Source organism: Plectrocnemia conspersa, unplaced genomic scaffold, assembly GCF_051122295.1.
Source record: "Plectrocnemia conspersa isolate PC_06_02 unplaced genomic scaffold, ASM5112229v1 ptg000011l, whole genome shotgun sequence".
NCBI lineage: Eukaryota > Metazoa > Arthropoda > Insecta > Trichoptera > Polycentropodidae > Plectrocnemia > Plectrocnemia conspersa.
The window spans coordinates 648,181-672,698 of record NW_028277175.1 but is presented as its reverse complement, the minus strand read 5'-3'; the positions used below and the strand labels follow the sequence as shown (position 1 = coordinate 672,698).

At 29.4% G+C, this 24,518-nt stretch overlaps 1 protein-coding gene across 11 annotated transcripts in view; it reads right to left on the bottom strand.

Annotated features, from left to right (window-relative positions):
• LOC148229064 (FMRFamide receptor-like) overlaps positions 1-24,518 on the bottom strand; it is a 130,993-nt gene that overhangs the window by 49,697 nt on the left and 56,778 nt on the right. For all 11 annotated transcript variants that reach the window (XM_088197133.1, XM_088197138.1, XM_088197131.1 and 8 more), the window contains exon 3: positions 4,304-4,332. The gene's annotated coding sequence lies outside the window, so the exon portion shown is untranslated. The remainder of the gene's footprint in view (positions 1-4,303; positions 4,333-24,518) is intronic.

Sequence of the window (24,518 nt, the reverse complement as noted above, 5' to 3'; positions counted from 1 at the left end):
TATCGTTTAGGCAAATTTTATAGTTCAATATGGGTAATTCCTTCATGAAATATTAATAACGAAAATATATTTATATTTTATGTAAATTATCCATTCATTGTATGGATTATGATATAACATTTTATACTTGTAAAATATAATCCTGAATGCGCATTAAAGTAAAAAATATTTATATACAATATTATTGAGATTTAAAATTGCAAAGATTATAAAAAAATAATGTTACTTTCTAGTATCTTTTGAAAGTTCATGGCTACATGGAAACATGATTTTTTACTGTAATAACAATTTAGTTATTAGTATTGAATATATTGTTAAATTTTAATATGTATGATTAAAATAATTTATAATTATAATAACGATAAATAATATGGTTTTAAATAAACTTACAAATAAATAAACAACTGAGCCAACGCTTGAAGATATCAAAATTAAAATAATTAATAAAAATATATTTTAATATAAATAAAGATTAAATTAAATCAAACTAAATATATATGTCTGTATACTGTAAAATAAAATTTATTTTAAATGAATATATAAAATAACGTAATTATAAACATATAAAATATCTCAAATAGATATTCAATATTTATAACTAAATTGTTATTAAAGTAAAAAATCACGGTTTCCATTTAACCATAAACTTTCTCAAGATGCTAGAAAGTAATATTCTTTTTTTATAATCTTTAATATTAATAGCCAATAATAATATTGTACTTGAATATTACTCTATTTAAAAATATCTATAAATTCAAGTTTAAAACATAATCCTAATAATGAATGGATAATTAACATAAAATATAAATATATTTTTGTCAAAAATATTTGTTCTATTTATAAATCATAGCGATCAATTGTAAAATCGGTGAATTTTCCATTCGACAAATGTACCAGTCAGTGAATTTTCCTAGAATCGATGCTTTTACAAGTGCTTATTTATAATTTCTACACGAGCATTAAAAATTAAAAATATACAAAGAGGCTATATCGATCAACCTTGACAAAAATCAATCTTGAAATTTTCGTGATTATATTTATTGATCCCTGGATTCGTTAGTATCATAAATAAATGTGACACAGACCAGAAATATACGGAGCAGGCGGGATAAGAGATGACTCATTAACATATATTTTGACTTTACATAGGTAATAATATGTTTTTCTAAATTATATGGCATTTAAAATAAAACTATAAAAAAATTAAATCATACACATTTTTATAATAATGTTAAATTATTGCATATTTGCCTTCAAATAATAACAATTTCATACCAGAAAAAAACATAGAAATATTTCGCGAAACCAGACAAACCCACTAATCATTGACTACGAAGCAAACAGCCTGATATTTAAATACAAGCGTTAAACATTTAAAATTTGTACAGAATCGATCAATCTTGACAAAAATCTGTCTCGAAATTTTCGTGATTATGTTTACTGATCCCTGGATTTGTTAGTGTCATATATATATATGACACAGACAAGATATACACGGAATTTTATTAGCGTAGCGGGCTGGCGGGATAAGAGATGACTCATTAATATATATTTCGACTAAACATCGGTTATAAAATTTTTTTCTTAATTACAAGGCATTTCAAATAAAACTATAAAAATAATAAATAATACATATTTTAATATTAATGATAAATTATTGCATATTAGCCTTCAAATACCAACTATTTCGTACCAGAAAATATTATAAAAATATCTTGCGAAACTAGACTAACCCACTAATCGGTGACTACGATACAAGCAACCTTATTTTTAAATAAAAGCATAAAATGCCAAAGCACATATTACTTTAGAGGATAAAGGCAACATATCAATGCTTCTAGATATTTAGTGAAATTAACTTAAATTATCACTTAATTAATATTTTTATTTTTATTTTTTGTTAGTTGTTTAACTTTAAAAAAAATAGTTTATGACAAACTTTGGCAAATGTTTTTTTTTTCATATTTAGTATAGACTACATCAAAATGGATTTTTGAATCGAGGGATTTTGTCACTGCTCTTGAAAATAATAAAAGAACAATTGTGGAACGATGCAGACCAAACCCGCGTTGTTGGTCTACTAGCGCTTACTGACAGTGATTGTAAATATATCTGTGAATAAGTATAACAAACATTGACGACCGGTCTAATGTTTTCGAAACACAATTAACCACTTTTTTGTAATTTCGGGTGACTTTTATACAAATGAAAATTATTACAGAGAGGCAAGAAGATTAACCCTTCTATGTTTAGTCAGAAATTATTTTTGGTCCTAGGGATCTACGCAATTTAAGCTTCTCAAAAACGAACTTCATGTTTAAAATGTCAATTAGTGATGTGACCGATATTTTATACTAGACGAATGTGAGATGAGATTAATTATTAGCCAGTCGCATTAAGGCCTAACCACACTTACAAATCATCCTAAGGCAAAAGCTTGTTTTTCACACAAATAATACAATTTGATATATTGTAAAAATATCGTTTCTATGCATATATCTCGACATTTTTTAAGGTTGTGTTTTTATACTAAGCTAATTTACGATTATTGCTGGTTTTGAAAGTTTGAGTGGCTATTGTGCAGTTGTGGGTGCTCTGCTAATTTTTAATATGATCATCGTTTTGACGATTAATAAATGTCATTATTGAAACCTTGACACTAATATAAAACAAATAATTATGAAAGTACTTTTTAAGGTTAAATAACATGAGATGCTGGTTTGAAATTGATAATTTTAAGCAGCTCTTTAACTTTGTAAGAAACTGGAAAAACTTCTAGGAGCATCATTCTAAGACATCATAAATTTGCCACACCACGAGAAGAAACAATAATCATTCTATTCTAAAGGCGAAGCATCTAGAGAACGTTACAACCAAAAATGCGAAGGACTTAGATAGCAAATTCTCTTAAGGCGTAATCCCAAGGCGCTCATCATTTCCCAAGGTAAATTCTTCAAAGGCATTCATTCACCCTCCTCCTATGCCTATGTCTTAACGCCTGCGATAAAAATATTATAGCACCTATGCGAAATTACAGCTGAATTTGTTACGTCATATGGAAATATTATTATATGGTAACAACAATTTGTTCGCAAAATTTCTATTATTATTATTTATGAGTCATTAAAAGTAAATCGCGTAAAACATTTTAAACATGCGGGGAATATCAAAATATATGATATTACACTGCAGTGATGTTCACACGAGACATATTTGTTGGTTTCAATTAATCTTTGTAATTATGCCACGTTCGTGTTATTATTATAACTGTCGGGTAAAACATTAGTATGCTTTGGAAGAAGTTTGACATATATAATTCAAGGTTATGTCATATATAATCGTAAATATGTGATATTAAACATTATTGTACTAAACTCAAAATGCGAATATTATACCGTTAAAGAGAATTATATAATCAGATTTCCGAAACGCAATTACCTACGATCTTAAAAGGACCGGCTGATTAAATGCATAGTTATTTCTATGCATTTTGTATTATAAAAATGGCAATGTATATATTTCTGTTAAGTGTAACATATATTTTTACTAAAAATATATATGATAATAAATACGATTCTTTTAATTTAAATTAAAATATAGGCTCAGTCGTTTTTTGTAAATATGGAAATTTTAATCCTGCAAATATCTTGATATGGCAAACCTTTCTTTGTGACAATCATGAATGCATTACACGCTGCATTAACCTGCCAAACGAGAATAAACTCTCGTTATTATATGAATAATGTAAAAATAATATTTTTCGTATAAATTTCGCATTGGCACGCCTTGACCTTATTTTTTTTTATATCGAAAGTATGAGAAGATAAAAAAAAAACTAAGAAACCCTTCTTGGAAAAGCATTGTAATATGTAATACATATTCAAAAAATCATGAACCTCGTATATATAAAATATAACACATATGTATATGATACAAATGTTACTGCTTGATATATGTAAGTATAATACATATATCAAAATTCGATACTATCTCCTCATTGATATTTTACTCTCGCATTGCAAATATTAGTCCTTTATGGATTTTGAAGTATACATACGTATATACAAAGTTTGCATATGACGTTGAAATATAACTTAGTGGTTTGGCTTTACGCAATTACGTGTCAAAATTCAATTTAGTCGTAGAATCTCGGTTATCGATTGTGTGGTGTTTAAGTGGTTACTGCGTGGAATTAATTACTGTTTTATTCAGATAAGGAGGCGAATTAAGTGAACTGTTTCTTTACACTAATGGATTTTGTTATTTATTCCGCGTTAATAATTATATAATTAAGATAACTTACAGCCTCTCCGAGTGCTTTCTAAGCTCCTTCTGAAAAATAAAATAAGGCTTATTAATTAAAAATAGAGTAGACACATGTGTACACATATTATTATTAGGATAAAGTCTTTATTATAAGCGGTTATTTTATTAGTAAATAAAAATATCACAACGTTTTTTATATTTTTATCGAAAAATATTTCAACAAGTTCATGATTTAAATTTGTTAAAAATATTTTTTTTTAATTTCCATTGTAACCCTAACCAATGGTAAATCTGTACATACTGGGTAAGTCCATCAGACTTAATAATATTTGCAAGTAAGTATTATCTACAAGAAATCAATGCTATATATTTTATATTCAATATATGCCACTTTACAGTGGGAACCGGTTTTTAATAATCGCGTATTTTTTTACAAATAAAAATTAAAGTTGCTGATGTCAGTCGAACCCGTAGCATTTTTTTATCAGTCTAAGAGCTTATTAACTACGCTATTTCGATAATAAATTTTGTTTGCTTGTTGAGTTGTCTAATCGATTTTATCCTTTAATAGTCCAAAGATAATTTAACTCCTTAATTAAGGACTATTCCAGAAACAGTATTCTGAAATATTTTATCAAAACAACAATTTTAATTATTTTCTCTTTTATTAATAAATTTACTGTTTTGATTAATTAAATACAAAAAATACAACTATTTTTATCTAATTTAAGTGTGATTTTCAGCAAAGAGATAAAAACATATTATGACAGTTTTATAATCCACCGTTTTCACTATTCCATCAATAAAATAGATACATTCCATTCCGGAATATAAGAAGCACCCTCAGATCATTCATCTCTCTATGTTTACACAATTGCTTAAATAAGTTTAGCTATTTTAAGATTTTTTTTAGTAACCATCTGATCCGTAAAAATTAAATATAATGATAGAGCGCCATTCAATTTAAATCTAAAACAGTCTAGCTCTTGTATCGATTGGACCTTTTCAAGCATTCCGGTTAATAACAGGTTTTTTGACAGGTTATTATATATTTCACTAATAAGCATTTTTACGCCAATTACTAAGCACTTCTTAATCTTAGTGTAGCTATTTGTAACTCAAACCTGATTCATTGCACATATTTTAACATTTTAGAAAATGTCTTGAAACTAATGATTAGTCATTTTTTCCTTGATGCAATGATATTATTTATTTTACACAAATTAAATTGTGAACCAAATAGCGTTGTATTTTTATAAATAGTTTCACTGCAAATAAATTATTTATAATTTTTTAAAAATCCAATGAAGGATTACATATAAATCCTAGATTATTAATGATTTCAAAAATTAATGAGTTTTTGCACGCTACTGTATGTATAACTGCTTGCAAGGTCAGCAAAATCAAACTTAAAAATTTTGTTTAAACAATTATAAGGCGGTCGGAAAAATATTGTGCCGATTCTCACCGCGCGCTTGTAGGATATTAACCAAGACTAATGTGTACAACTATTTTTTCAATAAATGTGACAGCACAAATATTAAAAAAAATTGTGCTCTTAAAAACAATCGTAGGATACAATTTAAAGACCCCAAAATACCATATCCGAGCGAGCAGGTAGCAAAACCAACAAACTAAAAAATATATAATATTTGAAGTTGTAGTATAAACTATAAATTGACAATATTAGGAGATAAAAAATAATGATAACAAAAAAATATTTTGTTATTAAATTATTGTCTTTTAGACAGGTTTAAAAATAATATAATCTTATAGTTAAAAATAACTAAAATTTATTATTAACTAACATACTCACAATGCTTCGCTATTGCTAAATTTGAGTATAAATGTATATGAATTTAATATAGAAAATTGAAGTTCGATTTCTATTCACTAATTTATGACATGAATTAAATTGTGCGAAATAATTCATTTTTTCTGTTTTATCGCTATTTTTTTCGCTAGTGTTTTCTATCTTAAGCTTTAACGCTATCTATATATTTCAAAAAAACAATAAAATGTACAATATCAATCCAATATTAATTTTATTTAAATTAAATAAACTGAAATGATTGATTTATTTACCTAGATCTTATTTAAGATCTGCCAATCTGGTACCATTGCAAAGACGGGGTGGATCAACGTTTCTAAGAAGAATGATAGGAACACTAATCTTCACATTTATGACGTGTGGTGACAATACAACTAAATCTAGTGAATTCAATAATTCAGTTGGACAATTTACTGCTTCATTTTGATTCATAACAGTATCTACTGATTTATAAGTAAATGATTCGCCTGGTAACACATGTTAAATGACGATGTTAATAAAATTTACATCTGCGTTTTTTGCAGCTAATATAACACGTTTACTTATATATCTTGAAATACGCATTTAATCAATTCTAATTTTGAGTATATGACACTATAAAAATCAGTTGGTAATTTAATGCAGTCTGTTGATTCGTCAATTTTGCCATTTCCAATATCCAATAATTATTTTGCAAAACGTCTTGCAGAAGCATCGATTTTCAATTGAGTATGAATGATTGTCGTCAATTTAAATGTATTAACGTGTCTCCACAAATTTGATGCTGTAAACACGCATTCAGTTCATTAGCTGGTATTGAACGTGGTATAACAGGTAATGACTGACGAAAATTACCTGCTAATAATATTAGCGCACCACCGAATGGCTGTTTGCTTCCACGTAAATCTTGCAATGTTCGATCCAATTCAATTGATATTTGTGCGACGAGCAATATATTTTTGTTTTTGTGGCGTTGTTATGCAACAAAAATAACAAAACAAACAATTGAATATAAAAAATGTATTATTTCATAAAATATACTTTCAAAATCAGAGCTCAGCTTCACCCGACTGACTAAATGGTTTGTTTTATTAAATTTATTACACTGTGCTCATACATATTTTACACGTTTGACCTACGTGACGACGAAAATGTATGATGTCACTATACCACGAATTTGAGATGCATTTGAATAATAAATAAAATGCGTGCATCTAAAACTTAATTTATATGTTGTAAAATAATTTAATATCTAATAAGAGAACGCAGACAATTTTACTTCTCAAAAGTTTATAATTCACGCAAAATGTAAAAGAATCAACAGAATAATAAAAATATAATTACTGCATAATACATACATTATATATTTTAAATTCATTACATTATCAGTGTAGCGTTTATTCAATAAAGCACTCATAGTGGTGCTCAAACTATGAGAGAAACTTTTTAAGGATAGCAAAATTTAAGATTTTTTAATGTTATTATACTAAAAATATTATACTTTTATTGAACAAGGATTAAGCATTAGTAAAGAAGCAAAATAAAATAAAATTTATAATTATTTCTGTGACTGTAGCAGGGACAGCCACAATAGCCGCCAGATTAAGTGCCAAATGACGCGACGCAGATCGCGTACTCTCTCAGTCTAAGCGACTTACAGACAATCAAAACGTGATGAGAATGACACGTGCTCTTATTTTATATTATTCGTAAGCGCATCCTTTATAATAAATTTGTATAATTTATTTTTTTGATTCATAAAATAATGTGTTTTATACAGCATAAACGCAAGTCTCACAAAAAAATTCACTTCAACTATGTTAAAAACAAAAAATAAACATCTGTGCATGAGTCGCAACAAAATTAAGGATCGGAAATGAAGATGGATGCCGCACCTTTGTTCTCAACCTGCGATTACGACCTTTGTTCTTGACGTCAGCGCTTGAAAACATTTCATTTACAAGAGTCATCCAGCCTTTTAGCTAGCTTGTCAGACCCAATAATGTTTTCTTTAATAGCTATTTGTATGTTTAAATATTTTTTTAAATATTTAAAGATATAATTCAATATTTTGTGTGCTGTTTTAATAATGAGTTAATATATATATGTAACAAAATAGGCAATACTAAGATCCCGTATCTTTTTAATAGCAGTATGATGACAAAACATACTTAGATACAACTAATTCCAGGGCATATTGTTAACAATGCCTCTAATTGGCTTTTTTGTCACTGTCATCCGCAAAAACTGGCAACAATGAAAGCGCGACAAGTGTCCTCAAAAAGACACATCATCATCTATACATAAGGGTAGTTTTACTGAAGGAAAATACAATGAGGCACTCTTTTCGGGCCCTCCTTTTGTCTCAAGTATAATAATGGTAAATTCGCTTAGAAAACCACCGATGTCGGCACAAATGCTACACTCAACTGCAGCTAAACGAATCTCTGTCTCTGAAGGAAAATGCACGGAATATGTAGTAAAATCTCTTAGATTTTCCTGAAATTTGTTTTTCAAGCGGAAAATTTACCAAATCACATTCAGAGTACGCTCGAGCGGTTTAAATAAATAACCCTCAGAATTGGATCGTGTACGCGGTCCTTAAGTGTAACATACATGGAGTCTAAATCAAAGGATATTAAGACGGTAGATTGAAGTTGTCTATCTTACGTATCAAGACCGAAATTTGTTGAAATAATAGATTTAAGTCTATAGAGCTCTTTGTGTGATAAAATATATATATATATATATATATATATATATATATATATATATATATATATATATATATATATATTAAAAAAATTGTATTTATGTGTTTTCTCGCGTTTATCTTTTTTTGGATGAGTCTCTCAATATTTTGCTGAAGATTATCTCAGCATCATCAGGAGGTTTTCATATTATTTTTTTAAATATAAAATCGCGTAAATATATATAATATATTATATATATATATATATATATATATATATATATATATATATATATATATATATATATATATATATATATATATATATATATATATATATATATATATATATATATATATATATATATAAAAAAAAATTTTTTTGAAATCTCGCATATTCTATATTTCGGCCGTGATTTTCCGGCCATGATCACGAATTATTCGCAACTCATATATACAAATATATATTATAATTACGTAATTTAGATCGCGTTTTTCCTTGTAGTTTCAGTGTTTATATTTCGACAAAATATTTTTGCCATCATCAAGAGATTCTCATTTTTTTATACACTTTTTATGTAGTCTTTTAATGCGCATTTTCACATAAAAACCAAGTTAAAGTGTGAATTAAGAAACTATCGGTGCGATGTAAAAAAATAAAAATCTCCTGATGATGTCAAAAATATTTTGCCGAAATATTGATTAATCCATATCCCTTGCTTTCAAGTTGATGGGCTATATTTAAATACATCACAAAGTTAAGAAATCATAGTACAAATTGAACCCAAAGCTTTCTCCTAAAATCGAATTTCCCAAAAGCTCCGCCAATAATCTCAGTTTATAGCGCGTAAACTGAAACTGCGAACCATAAGAAAAAAGTTTTTTCTCCCCTCATAAAACATTCATCCCACACCGCATTCGCACGCGTCATGTCGGCGACGTGATCCGAACCTTTGCGAGCTGAACCATGGACCGCAAATTTTACTAACTCATCCTACCGTCCTATTTTCCGAGAGTTAGACATCGTCCCGAGAGTTGAGCATCGGCCTGTCCTCGCACCAGCGGTGGCGATGAATAAAAACATTTGGAATTTTGAGCAGCTCAGAAATTTAGAATCTACCCTTATAATAATATATCTGTATATGGCAAAGCGTGTGTAATCCCAGATGTAAGTCGTGAGATATATATTGTAGTGTTAAATTTAATATAAATATTAAATTTATCGTAATGTTTTTGTATCATATACACACTTATATACAATTGTTTAAATCTCTTAAGCCATTTTAATTGAACCATGTTTTTGCATATATTAATATAATTCAGTTGGGGGTCGGAAAAAAAAGCCGGTATCAACCGGCAGACTTACAACTTGACCTCAAAAAATAACTAATAATAATCAATTTTGATTTTTCTGCTCTAAACAGCTTTTAAAGGCACAATAATGAAGCCCTATACACATTGATTTCAGGATTACCAATTATATATTATATAAAAATGATAGGTGTCTCACCAGATCAGGGTACTTTGCGGCTTAGCGTACGTAAAGAGCATTGTATAGAAGTAATATATAAAATGATTAAAAATCTTTTATCATAAATTTTAATGCTTATAATACTGTCTGAACAAGCTCATTCAAAAAAGGATCAACACATTCTTAATTAATATAATCATGTTAACATTCTAATTAAATTACTTAGTGTTTTTTCCACACTTATCGTTAATCTTTCAACGGGTACGAAAACAGTTTAAAAATAAATTGAAAAAAAATCACTTTTCGGAAAGGCAGTATAGGACTTTTTTTACTCGATTTACTTTAGAGTTTATTAGTAATGTCAGCAAAGGAAAATACAGCGAGGAAGCAAATAAATTGAAGACATATACATACATGTTCTTGGTAAATCTCGTTAGATATAAATAGAACGGATTTATTATTAGTTTCAATTGTATTATATATGTCTAAATAAATTATGTTTAAAATATATACTATATTTAAGTCGCATATATTTTTTTTTTTTTTGATCAATACCATAAAATATTTTTTTTTAGTATTTATTTAAAATAAATAGTAGGCAACGTTTATTATTATTAATTTAAATACATGCTTCATAAATATTTATACAAATTCATAGCGTTTATAATAAATTTTCAATTTACCTTGCAAAAAGAAAAGTAGAAGATCCAATGAAAACAAATTAACCATCACAGCGAACTGCAGCTTTTGTCTAAACGCCAACATTTACCATTGTATTAAATAAATAAATAGATGCTCAGATTAAAATTCTAAGAAATTTAAATATTTTTAACATTAAAATATTTTTTAATCATTTTGTGAAGACCGTTTTACGAGTGAGTATACGAGCTTCGCCATAAAATTGAATTATTACCCCCAAGCAGTGTCTCCTTACTAGTAGTTTTTTTTTCAATTTATGCACAGCTTTGCACATTTTTATGTGTTGTGCGCTCAACAATCTCGATTTAATATCCATTCCAGTAACCGCATTTTCATATTACTACGACTGAGTTGGATATAATGCGATTTTCAAGTAAGAAAATGTGAGATTTACGTTAACCCTCTCGTTACACGATTGTATATATTAAAATATGTTATTATTCCGATTGAAAGCACTTGTGTCTCTATAAATGTTTTAATAAAGTAGTGATGATTTTAAATAATAAAAAAATAAGCTAAGAAAGATTTTTTCTATTATTATTATCTGTGCATAATTGAGAACACATATATCGAAGATCAAAATATCAATTAATCAAAAATATGATATGTATGAATAAGACACGTTTCCAAGAGAAAATATGACAAAATGAGCTTTTAATGTGATTAAAAATATTCAAGGCTGCAACTTTCTCAAAATAAAAGCATTGTATAGCACAATATAGGATAATCACACAAAAATTTTTAATTCAACTCAAAAAATAATTAATTGAATTAAAATATGAATTAAAAGTTACTGCATATTAGATAAAATTAAATATTTATCGATGCAGAAAATGAGAATAAAATTTGCGATGAGTTTACAAAAATGAGATAAAAACAGTACACTGTTATATTTATGCTAGCGGGTTATTATTTTTTTATCAATCAATAATTGTTTTTAATTTTTGTAAAATTTATATTTATTACTATTTTAATAATTTAGATTCACAATGTACTGGTTGTATCTGGATGCTAAATATATAAGTATTAAAAAATCGCATCGTATTGTTTCGTGTTTTCTTATAAATTGTATTTTATTAGACATATTCAGGTGCCACTGAAAAAAATATCTGTAAGTGTCCCAAGTAGCTGTACCGGTAACTAGGAAGTCATTCAAACAACAATTTCATACATTATAAAAAGAAAATATAAAGTCTATGGATAGAGAAGAAAATCAGTGCTGAACTATTGCATGATTTTACGGGCTAGCACATTTATCTCGAGGTGTTAATCACTCTTAAATACCCGAATAAGTGCGTAAGTATTGCGCATAAATAACTGTTGTTATCTATCTATTTTATTAACAATCTTCGAAAGTGACTACCATACAGTTTAACTGTAAGGCATAAACATATTTTATTGGTTAGATTAAAAAGAGATGCAATTGGACCATCAAGATTATCGCATGTGATTCGGTAGAGCTGCCTCGAATCAAAAACATAAAATATATATAGATGATAATAATACAGCCAAACAAAAATTTGTATAAATACTAAAATTAAATTGAAAAAAATCAGAACGCTTTTAAAATAATATCTAAAACGAAAAAAATGAGCGTCCCGTATTCGCACACTCGCTAGCTACGGTATTTCACAATAGTCGAAGACCGACAATTGTTTTTATTATTGAACTTTTGAAATCAGAAATATTTATTAGATAAAGTTTATAACAAGTATTATAAACAATTAAAAATAATAATATCAGACATGTTTGTGAGGTAGTCATATTTTTAAATTGAAAAATATAATAAATCCTCGTATAAGCTCCCCATAGTTATCACCGAAAACATTGTATTTAGAAAATTCTTAAAAAAACTGGATGGCTCGTGCAAGAGAAGCGTTCTTGAGCGCTAACGTTCTAGCCTCGACGGGTAAGAAAAAGGTACGCGATAACGACTCTCTAGCGTACTTTAAAACTCGTAGCTGAAAATCGGCAAACATTGCCAGATTTTTGACACCGCCCCATAGAAACCTTAAAATAATATTAATAATAGTAACTTACGTATTTTTTATATTTTATATTAATCTAAACATTTCTTAAGACATTAACATTTAAATAATTATTATGTTTTTGTAGACTATCTTGTAAATACTCATTTTTAATCAAACACAAAACCATCGATTTTTTTTTAAATTTGATATATTTCAACATTTTTTTAATTTAATTTAATTTTGTATTTTTGATTAATTTACAAATGTAAATTATCTGAATATGGAAATGGAACACAAAAAGAACGCTCGCTTAATCAAGTTTTTAACTGTCATTTAATTTTCATTCCAAACTCAATTAAACTATTAATCCAATCTAACTTAAGTCGTCTCTCACAATTTCATTTCAAGTGTTAAACTGTTGCATTTGAGTTTAAAATATAAACTCTCTCCAACGATACACCTTTGCTGTTGATTCATTTAAGGGCGCTACACTTAAGTGTAATTTGAAAAACCTTTCTACCAATACGAGTGGATCTCGTTCGACCAAATTAGATTGTTTGCTGCTGTGATGAGACTTCGAGATGCGGAAATAAAAAACTCAACTTACGATCTCGAACAAAAGCATTAGAGAGAGAGAGTGTATTTATAGGTAAGGGTTCGATCATAATTAGAGTGCGTACCGTAGATATAATTATCGTCGATTTATGTAGGCGCGTTTGATACCATTTTCCCATGGCGCAAAATGCGCAATTTTCCGCCGAAGTTTTGCGAAGGAAGAAAACATAATCTGCTTTCTTATGAATTAATTAAAATTCCGAGGGCATCGCCGAGTCGTAAAGTGCTTTGGCCAAGTCGTACTTCCGGTTCTGGCTGTTCTTCCGTCACCGGTCAGGAAGCAAACGTTCGAATGAAATTAAACTTTAAACATCCTTGAATCGTCTGGATTATACGAGGGTTTTGTAAATAAACTTGTTTGCAAATATATCGCTAAACGAGCCTTGACCCTTTAAATGCTATTATTAAAAATTTGATATCATTCAATACATTTACATCAAATTACCCAATGTGAAATTTAAAAATTAAATAACTTGATGTATATATATATATATATATATATATAATTAACTAAGACACAAATAATAACGCTATTTCACTATTTTATTATTTTTGTTACTTAAATCTTTCCGTTTAATAAATAATTATTTCATATTATATTTGCCGTCTAATAAATTTTAAAGAATCTATTAATTATCATAAATAATACAATTGTACTTTCACTTATGTTTAACTTATCTTTGCAGCGCATTTTTATTAATAATAATTTGAGTCTGCTCATGGCTCGAACCCGTAGCCTCTAGGTTATCAGTCTAGACCCTACGGACCACGCTCTCCCAACTGTATTGATTTCTTATGCTTAACGAAACGAGTCTTTACAACTAATCTGCTCTGCTCTTATTATATTAAATCATATGCATGTCGATTGTACTTCCGTGAGATTAAAATAATCTGTGATGATCGATCGGATAATTACTAATTTAGATCTCCCTGACGCAACATAAATTGAAAAATACTGTGGTCTATGTGAGATTTGATCTAATTTATTTTAAGAATTATTCACCGCTAGTCTATCGCACTACATAAATATTCCATTTATTTAACTATTCGATTAACAGTTATCTATTCATTTAAACACAAAGGAAATCCCTAGTTACAACTAATGAAATAAGTTTTGTAAAACAAATAAAATAAACTTATATACTTCAAGATTAACTTTACCAAGGATTGTGTAGAATTGCAAGGATGCTTCATATGAGATGAAACTTTTCTACATTCATGCTTCGCCAAACTCGAGACCACTTGTGTTTTTCACAAAAAAAAATCAATGCCGTTATATTTTTACAGTATACTTATTGTAACTCGGTTCTGAAGTGTTTCAACGATGCGTTTTTTGTGCTCGTATCATAAAACGCTCGACAAACAGAGCCGGAATTGCCTCACGTGTCGTTGATTAAAAAAAGCTGTGTCAACCATTGTTGAAAAACAAACTGGGGTGAAAGGAGAGACAAAGTTGCCGTTGAATGTCTTCCAAACGGTTTTTTGGCAACTGCGTTGAAAAACGGCGAAACTGGATTCGTTCCGTTTCAGGAAATTTGCCAACGACCCCGTATTATTTTTGCCAAAAGCTAACAACAAAAAAATGAAATACAAGCATCAGATGAGAGCTTTAACAATAGTGGACTTTAAAAATATAGCTACAAATATTTATGAAAAAGCGATTCAATTGACTCACATACCGTCTGATTTTATTTATTGGTTTAGAATAAATATTACTATTTAAGAATTGTTTAATAAACATATTTAATGTACAGTGTAAAAAATGGAAAAACGGATACATATAGGGTTGGTTCAAACAGCTTGAAAAATGCGTTTGTAGAGTGCACAAATAAAATAAACAAAGCATCTTCTACCACTTTTTGGTTACTTGCCAAGTAACGACAAGATTGGTGATGTATATAGTGCATTAATCATATTTTTCGGTATCGATATACCATTTTCAATTGCTAGAAAAGTGTAAGTATATAAATATAAATCTACATAACTACATATCTAGTATCTGACTACAGCTTCAATATACATTGTTCTTACTTTTAAATTATATAAATTATTAAAACGGTCTAAATAAAATATAGGCACTAAAAACTGCTTCTCTATTGTAATACAAATTCGCTTTGACGACAAAGAGACCGTTTTTTACTATTTTAAACCTCAAACTCTAACAACGATATGATCTTATAACGAACCTACGACATGTCTTTAAATAGCTTTAATTATATCAAAGCGATTAAACCCGAGGTTTCAGAAATCGCAATTTTCACCGCCATTGTGGTTAACGAAAGTTCCTCGTGAGACCTGTGACAAACTTCAAACAATAGACGCTGCTTTTAGTCTTTCATCAAAGCAGTTATGACAATGCCACTCGCCTGTATTGTGCCCAGAATCAAAACCTATCCTAAGGGAGCGACGTGGTAATGGCGCGTGAGTGAATCTCTATTTATGAGTCGGAAGGAAGGTAGCGATGGGTCATCAGTTGTTTATAGCTGGAAATTATTTCGGGTGTTCGTAATAATTCATAGTCTACTCTGAGAACGATAAATCTGTAGCCTCAGTGGCTATTTCGGCCATCAAAAATAAGTATGGAGGAAAATATTAAGATCATCCGAGGATAATGTGACAATAAGAAAAAATATACAGATTACCGATAAGAACAGATTCAGATAACGTTAAGTGTATTTTTTCTACTTGCAGTACAACAAAGTACTGGAATACTAATAATAATTGTGACACAAAATATATGATGCAATTTAAACAACACACTAAAAAGCTGAAGCTGTATACAAAAACAAATAGATGATGGGTAAATAAACCGCCCCCAAGCAAGTGCCGCCCGGGGCGGCCCGCCCCCCCCATAGTTACGCCACTGGGGCGAAGTATTATTTTGCTCTCAATAATCAATTTTTTAGTTTAACACAGGTTATTAAATCTGTACCATGATGATTTAGTCAGAATTCTTAAAAGCTATAAAGTTTCAGACAATGATTTTGATTAATGTTTATTAAACATGAATCCATGGGTTGATATTTAAAACAACAACGCGTCTATCTCTGTTTATTTACAATCGATCCATGCATCCCAAAACAAACACAATTTACATTTGTTTGAATGATCTTGAACCCAACGCTTGCCTCGAGCGAAGGTAAAAACCTCAGTTGGCATAGTGTGGTGTAAAAAATAAATAGAATCTCCTGCGCAAAAATAATCTCAAACATCACCGAGTAAACATTTGGCACGGCCGCCGGCGATTATTATTAACCGACTGGAGAGATGTCGTTGCTGTCAGCTTTTGACCGCCGCTGGCATCTTTCCTGGTCAGTGCCGGGCGGCAAGGTCGCAGCGAACAGCTGATGGCCCGCAGCCATCTTGGTAACGTAACGAGACACCAGCTTCAAACGGCGCGGCGGTCACTAATCGCAATTGTGCAGCAAGAACTAATCGGTGTGATGACATTGCTTTACCAGGTGCGACAATGACAAAGATCGGATAAGCTGTGGGTCTGGCTGTCAATCAAGAGTCTAGGTTATTTTGTATTAAAACGCAAATGAAGCAATATCAAATCACTATTTAACATAGATTATCTTTGAAAGACTGATTTTTTCATCATAAATTGGTATGTCTTTAAGTATTTTACTTTTAAGATTGGTTTATACACTCTTTAGAAGTATATAAAGTTGAACGTTTTTTCCAAATCTCCTCTATTTGGCTGATCTTAATGATTCGGGGTGGAACTAGACTTTTTGTCATTGTCTAAATATATATTATTATAGATACTGTATTTTCGCAACAGTGATTCGAAAATCAATAAAAAAAATAGCAACATTGTCGTTCTATAGAATGTATCATTTAGGCACCGACACTATCTTTTGTCCACGGTTCTTATACAAGTACTTCTGATTTAACGGATGTTTCTCAGAATAATGCCGACGAGAAAAAAACATATCCATTAATAATTTTCATATTAAATTATTTTAGTTTATATCTCCATACACTGATAAATTTTAAAAGTTATTAAAATAAAAATCTTTGCCGCCCATTACCGCTTTTATGAAAAAAAAAATTTTACCTTTTTGCGGACTTGAATATTACTTTTTTATTTGATTTATACATTTACATATGTACACAGATTACAAATATTTTAAGTCTGCTACCGATAAGTAAAAATTAAGCCTCAAATTTACAAGTAACATTTTATTAAAAAAATATTAACTACTTGTTGTTTTTCTATACAAAATTAATTGTAAAATGCTTAATAAAATCAAAAAAATTATGATTAACTAATAACTTTGTCATACCGTAATTAAATATTTAAGACTGTATAGCTAAAAAACCTTTATATATATTCGTTTTTTAAGAAATAAACAAAAAAAATAAAAAGTGTTTTGAAACTGTTCATGTATACCGTTTATCAGTTACGCGATTTTTTTATTTACACTGACGAGAAAAAATCGTTTTTATAAAGTCAATAGTATAAAATTTAAACAAAAAAATTGACGAATGGGTACCGCACGAACTGAATAAAAAAAGTCATTATCTGCAATGAAAAATGGATTATTTACGATAATCGGAACAGATCAAGACTATGTTTGCAGTTTACATCCGAAAATAATTATGTTGATAATATAGAATTTTGCAGAATTTATTTATTGATTTGTGTTTTAAGCCAGGCTAGACTAATTTATAGTGGTAAAATCAAAAAAATAACCATAAAACATCCGTTTTTTGTCTGTTCATGATAATGCGAAAAATGTATGCTTCACTCTTGCAAGATTAAATCAATAAGGATTGGAATTTGCGCCTCATCGCCTATATTCCTCTGACCTTTACCTCACAGATTATTTTATTTTTAACATTTAGAATAATATATTCGAAATAAAAGCTTTAAGATTTTTAAAAACAATGCATTCATTCATTGTTAAAATGTTGGCAATAGATCATTTCTATAAATGGAGTATATTTTGATTAATAATAGTTTAGAAATATAGCAATTTATATCTCATATAAAACAATCTAATACATAACCTAAAGGATTTATTCTTCCCTCAGAAATCTGCCCTAATACGTGTATTGCTTGTATAAACGTTTCCCTTTGAAAGTAAAATGTGATTACACCATAAAATTAACTGTCTCGCTTTTCTATTTCGTGTACATCACACTACAGTAGGAAAACAGGAAAATGCCGCTTTTGCGTATATTGACGTCACCGGAAGTCTCGAAGCGGCTTTGCTTGCTATCTTCCGAAAGACAAATGTCAGACACTTTCCTCTGACAGAATAAGCAACGAAAGCTATTCGGAACTAGACAATAAATATATCTACCCCCGCTAGGCATCCCTTTAACGTTAACCCTGTTTTTATTGCGCAGACGCCACCTTTGAAGTTGTACTTATCGCTGGTGCCATTCCGAGGTTTGTCGCGTCACATACACGAGGTGGAATTTGCCCATTAGAATGTTGAACTTCAATAAAAATAGACATTTCATTATTGTATAAAAACGTGTTTAGTCAACGTCGAGATGGAAACGTCTAAGAGTATTGAATGAAGTTGACGGATATAGGGCGCGGGTTTATTTATAGGCAATGGGTATTATTGCAGTCACGTTATGTGATATTTCCATGTTTGTAATATGTCACGGATAAAGCTTCCGCAATGCGGCCCGCGAATAGTTGGTTGATTACAAGCGGCCCGACGAGAATCACGTCATAGAAGGCAAGAAAAAAATTTAAAAAAAAAGACATTACACGGCCAAACTAGTCTCAAAAAACAGAGCATCATAACATGTATTCCTGCAATGTTATGAACATAATCAAAAGACTATACAAAACATATTTAAAAAAACATATTTTAAAACAAAAGACAAACTAGCATATGATACCTGAGTTTTTTGACCAAAAGAGTGTGACTTTGCATCCAAATAGACGCCAAAAAAACTATTGAGAATTAATTTTACACACATAAACTACCACAAATATAGAGATCCGTGGATAACACTATCTGGCGGTGGAGTTAAAATAGCAGATCTTAGAAACCAGAAAATTTTATTGGCGTGTCAAGTTGTATTATTGTCGGCTGGGATTGTCGTAATGTGTTTTCGTAATGCTGCTGTAACTCTGTGGCGTCTCATTTTATAATGCGTGTCGCCATTTTTATAATGCTGACTTGGGACCGCACTGGTGAATCGCAGATGAGGATGTTTGCGAGCCAATTGCATCGCTTCTTGAACACAACTCCTAAACGTGTTCACGCCTGAAGAGAAACGGTATTGATTAGTGTTTCTCAACCACTGAAGAGGCAATTTGAATATTTTGGGGGGGGGGGGGCAAAGGGTAAATTAATAATATTTGCTACATTGTTTTTTTTTCAACACGACGCGAGTTGACTGCAAATTAAATTCTGTATTCTGTAAATTCTATAAACTTATTTAAATTATATTTCATAACTCGCAAAATTAATTGTGAAAGCTAGAAAATACATTTTACCTAGCGCACAATACTACTGTTCTTTTACCCTTTGCTTAGCGATCGCCGGAGTGGACATCTGAACCATTACTCTTAGGGCGTGTATCCAAAAAGCGATACAATTGGCTCAAAATCATTCTTATCTGCGATTTGCCAAAACTGTCTTGAACCAGTATTATAAAATATGTGACACTTGATCACAGAGACGAGCAGAAGGATGTCAGCGAATCACGGCACGGAAATCTCTTTGATTTTCAATACATATATGAACCGTTACCAGCTTTTCCATTGCCTTTTTGGCTGACAAATCACATCTCTTTAGTCTCAAAATTCACATAATGAATAAAAGATTCAATGGGTTTTGAAAAGATAAACTCACATCTTATGATATGGACAATTACATATTAGCGTTCTAAGAATTATAGCAATGTTCTCAATTATCTGATATCTAATACTAAATGCGGACCAAATTATTCACAATGAAGTTAATTAATAACTCCGTTGATTTTCATAAATTGCCATAATTTTTCAATCAACCCGATAGCTAATTTGCTTTCGTGCTGTTATACATTTTTTAACATCCAAATTGGGCATCTGAATAATCAATTCCTGAAACATTCAATTAGTTAACCAGTTACGACTGCTCGTTAAGAGAGCTAATAAATTAATACCGTGACGGTCGTCATGAGCCAGCAACGAAAGTAATAACTTTTGTTGCCGATGATAGACGACGGAAATGAGCGATTTAGATGAAAAATGGACGGTTTATTCGCGAGATACATGCAAAGCGGTGATCATTGATACAAGTTAAAAATGTAACTAGAGTCGAGTCTATAAGACAAGAAGATCTGGAAAAGTTCCAGAAAGACACCTCGGTTTATCGTCTTGGCACAATGCTCGATCCAATTTTGCACAATTAGGTGATAGCGTTTCAGCTCCAGTCTTAGTAAAGGTAATTTTGTTGAATGGTAAGTTACTAACTACTCTACGAAGCTTTGATTGTAAACTTATGCACTTATTACTTTGAATTGCCACTGAAACTTATATTCAAAATTGTCATGATTGAGTTTTTATGATTATGAATATTTGGTGAGCAATGATTAAGCTACTTTTAAAGTGGATTCTTTTTTTTAATTTGCATGAAGTCCTTTTATTAATCCTAACTCGATACTCGATCTTAAAATAAACAATATCACATTACCCGTAGTCGCAAAGTGTCCTTTCACTACAGCGCAAAGCTTTAAAATGACATAAACCCTCGGACTCTATGAGATAATATCATTTCCTCCCATGAGAAACCGTCTACTTAAGGCTTAATTGGTCACTTAATACATAGTGCAACATCCAACATTTGCTAGACGGTTATCTGAAAAGAACAAGGGTGAAAAAACACCAGAAAGCACTTTACGAGATGAGGGAAGGTGAACAACGAATCAAGGTCTATGTAACAGTATAAAACTTTGTTCAAAGTATTATATATTCCTTTCTAACTAAAGTTTGTATTAAGCGATTGAAATCACAAAAGCCTCTTAATCCTGTGCTTTTATTTTGAGGCACGATTGATCGTCAATTGGCAAATATATATTTTTTTAATTAACAAGGCTAAGATAAAATAATATATTGTAGTAATTTGTACTTTAGCATTAAAATTAAGTACTATATTTTTTTAATATGAATATAATAATCTAAATGTAAACATATACATATAAGTTCAGATCAGATCCATAAAAATCTAGACTGGTAACCCACAGGTCGCGCGTTCGAACCACGGCAGCAGACTAAAAAATTTATTTATAAAAATGCGCTATTATTAAAAATTGGCTCTAGCAGCAAAGTGGTGCATCTATTAATTATATAATAAAATACACATATTAATTTTTAATTATTTATATAGAAGTAATCGATATCCAGGCTGAAAAGTCCGGTGGTTAATAATAGTATTCATTATGTCAAATTGACTTGCATACTTGCCCCGTTATAACGCATTGGGTTAACGCCTATCAGATTACAGCAAAGGATAAAATAATTATTTAAAAAATCAGAATTAAATATAATACTGAGCTACTTTGGATTTATTCAGTCAATTTGTAACATTTTTTATAAATCATATTTATAAGTGATAATTGCTTTTTTCTAATATTTTTTAGCAAAGTTATCCTTTTTAAATAACAGACATTTTGGGTATTTAAAGCTTGGTCGATATATAATATTTACAATGTCTATTACTTAGAAAGGATGGAAATGATAAAAACTATAACAGTTTCGTGTTCCAAAGAACAATTATACTCCATATATCTAGATATTTTTTTTGTGATTTATATAAAATACTTATTATAAATTATAGATTTTGAAGCTATTTATTATTTTTATTTTTTTATATCTGCTTTGAAACGAAATTACAGATCATACTGGACAATTAATTAGTTTAAATATTTTATAACTCTATTTAAAAAAAACGGTTTAATGACGATACGATATAATACATATAGCAACCAAAAATAATAATTTTTTTAATTTTAAATTTTCTCTATTATAATTTTTTTCTGCCTTTCAGGTTGTTCTATCGATTTTTTTTTAATTTTAAGTCCTATTTAATATGGAATTATTTTAAGAGATATGTGCATTTAAATAAGTACTTTGATTATATACATAAATATGTTTAAGTAAAGCATTATGTAATAATTATAATTTTAACTCAAAGAGATTTTGTTTCACAATGTAATAATATTTGAACTGGATTTTTTTTTTAATTTATTTTTTTATTTTAAATATGATCATGATGGCCATTAAACAAAAAAAACATTTATTGTGCATACTTAAAATAGATGAGCACCATAATTTACAGCTCCTCATAGCTCACGCAGAAAATATCCTTGTGTTTGGCAAGCATGTTAAGAAGCTGGATGACTCATGCAAAAAGAGTGTTTTCGAGCGCTGGCATCGTGACCGCAACTGTTAAGAATAAGGGACGCGATCACTCTGAAGTTCGCAAACAAAATTCACCAAGAATTGACGGGTTGTCAACACCAGCTCTTAGCAACATTACAAAATGGTTTATTGAGTAGACGTTTTGCCGATATTGCAATGAACTATACAACAACGCTGCTATCAAAAGGATAGTGGGATAAAAATACGTATGCAAATCGTACTCTCTCTTGTAGAGATAGTTCAGAAATATTATGTGAATTCTCTTTAACAACAAAGAGTACTTCAGACAATTTTTAAGGACACTACGAATAAGCGTATCGTACAGAACGCAAATAGCCAGTATATTATTTAAGTGATACGCGCTCCGCATAATTGACTTTTCCGATGTGCATAAAAATATTCATCCCTGCTCAAGTGTCATAAGTTATATTATAATTTTTTACACTCCTAAAGTAAATATTTTATTGTGTTTGTAATTAAAAAAATATTATAATTTTTTAACTCATAAAGTAAATATTTGATTGTTTTTGTAATTAAAACAAAAACATTTATTTTTGGTCACGTTTTTAATTTGATAATGTAATGTAATTTTTAATATTTTAATGTAAAATATGCAGTGTTAAAAAAAAAATTTTGCCACGTAATTAATTTAATACCAATTTACCGAAAACAAATTAAATCTTTTATCAACATTTAGTATGCAATTAAAGGGCAAATTGCTATTTACTAAATTAATTATATTTTCGAAAACTCCAAAAGGTAAACGGTTAGGTATTGATTTACTGCCCAACGGTATTATGCCAAATTTGCAACCCACATGCTGGTTGTAAATTTTAGTGAATGAACGTCACTTTGCTAACTTATTATATTATATTCAGTGTATAATACTTTAGTACGGGTAGCTCAGTGGTTAATAACGCAATTTGTATCCAACAGAGTCTCGTCTATCTAATATATTATACTATATATTCGTTGTGTAGTATTTATTTATTATTTATATAAACATTGGCTATATAATAGACTGAGGTTGCCTGGTTTATTAAAATTTAATCCAAGAAAATACCTTGTGTATATTAAAAATTAAAATTATATTTTTTAAGATTGAAAATTGAAACATCTAATTTGACCTTTATCTACGTCAGACATCAGCTAACCGGTGATTATGGAATATATATCACATTTTGATACCATAAAGCTTATTATTTATGTTGAAGCTCAGCGATTCACTAAAAAATGTATATATTTATATATGTAAATATATATATATAAAAAAATAGTAAGTCAGACGCCTCTAGATAGTTTTTTGTAACATCACGTTTCAGGCATTATCATAGATACATCAGATAATATATTAACATTTCAGGTTATTCGTTAACCTGCTAATACGTTTCGTGCATGTTGCGTATCTTTTCTGAATACAAATGAAAGCCTCACAAGACTGATGACACAAACGTACATTTAGACTTTCACCACGATTGTTGTGGTACTGAATGGAAAATTAAGCTAATAATATTAAAGCTATAATAATTAGACAGCATTAAAATATAATAACCTATATACTTTTTTATTGCAAATTAAGAGTTTCTTATTAATAATCTATAAGAACAGGTAAT